The sequence below is a fragment of the Octopus bimaculoides genome, chromosome 11 (genome assembly GCF_001194135.2).
Source record: "Octopus bimaculoides isolate UCB-OBI-ISO-001 chromosome 11, ASM119413v2, whole genome shotgun sequence".
In the NCBI taxonomy this organism is placed as follows: Eukaryota; Metazoa; Mollusca; class Cephalopoda; order Octopoda; family Octopodidae; genus Octopus; species Octopus bimaculoides.
The window spans coordinates 8,666,691-8,668,124 of NC_068991.1; the positions used below are offsets into that span (position 1 = coordinate 8,666,691).

The 1,434-nt window shown below is 27.4% G+C and overlaps 1 long non-coding RNA gene across 1 annotated transcript in view; it reads left to right on the forward strand.

The window, feature by feature from the left end:
• LOC128249046 (uncharacterized) overlaps positions 1-382 on the forward strand; it is a 1,878-nt gene extending 1,496 nt beyond the window's left edge. Inside the window, exon 2 of the long non-coding RNA XR_008265151.1 lies at positions 150-382. This is a non-coding gene — a long non-coding RNA (uncharacterized LOC128249046). The remainder of the gene's footprint in view (positions 1-149) is intronic.
• The last annotated feature ends 1,052 nt before the right edge of the window (positions 383-1,434 follow it).

The following is a 1,434-nucleotide window of genomic DNA, read 5'->3' on the forward strand; positions in this document are numbered from 1 at the left end:
AATAGATGGAAGGAAGTCATAGATAATCAGGGAAAGTACATTGTTGATTAAATTTCAATTAAATATAACATTTGATCACTTGTTTCCTTTATTCAAAATTCGGACAGAACTTATGGGATGACCTGATAATTGTAAATGTGCTTTTTTAGCTGGCCACAAAATCTGCACTGGAATGGTAAAATGGAAGCAAAAACGAGTAGAAATCACCCAAAGTTATTGAATCAAAAAACACATGAAAACAAGATTTTACACATGTAGATTTATTTTATGAAGATATTTCGTACAAAGGGTATTCTAAGAAAAACACTACATTTTAAGAGAACAAAATAAGAACATCTCAAAAAAAAAAAAAAAAAAAAAAAAAATCTAGCAAAGCAATCTGCTACATTGTCACAATTATTGATCGTTCTTATAGATATTTAATTGTACAGTTCAGGAAATGTATAAAAAAAAAACAAATACCCACAAAAGCAAATTTATCAAAGTTTTCTTGAAAATCTTTTAAAAAAATATAGATTTATTTCAATCATTAGAAAATTTTTTTTAAGTTTGTAGAATATTCCAAAATAAAGTATGTAAATTTCTTTCGAAAAACTGATTTAGTTGCATTAAATGATTGTTATATGTTCATATCTTGAAGGAGTGGGAAGGAAAAACCAAAATCATGCACCAAAATGGAAGCCCTTGCAGTGGTAAGTGACTGCATTGGTAGCAGACATATCAGCAACTAGTTCTACCTGATGAATATCCAATAACATCTTTGAAGATATATTTTTTATTATGCATAAATATTAGCAAAAACTATTTCAGCTTCAGTAAAATATTGGTTGTTTTAAATGAAAAGGTTACTCAACCTAGCAAGATGCAATAGAAAGAATATCAGAATGGACAAGAATAACCAAAAGTAGATTATGAAAGATTTGAAAGCAATTCTACCAAAGATCGGATGCAGGGCCTTCCATCATTCTTAGGATAACTGTAAAGGGTTTGTCTATTTAATGGTGTGGTGCTGTTTCAGTCAAAATATAAATCAAATATCTTAATGTTATATTAGAATATCTGGTCAAATCAGCTGAGAAATATTTGATCAATTGTGAAAAGTTGTGGTTTTATGAAAATATAATGCCCTGTTGGTTACTTCAAAACATTTCTTCAACAGATTATGTTTGATATGTAAATTATGTTCACCACATTAATTTTAACATTTATTAATAATTCTGTTTTACAATAATATTGATATATTGAGTAAAAAAAAACAAAAAAAACTTCCTTTAATTTTCTTTGGTTTAAAATTTTCCAACATAAATTGAAAGACTAGATGCATTTAATTTCATGTTCAAATTCTGCTCAGATTCACTACACATCTACCTGAATATATAAAATTAATTACTGATTGATTAGAGTCATTACAACTGATGATAATCATTCCACTAC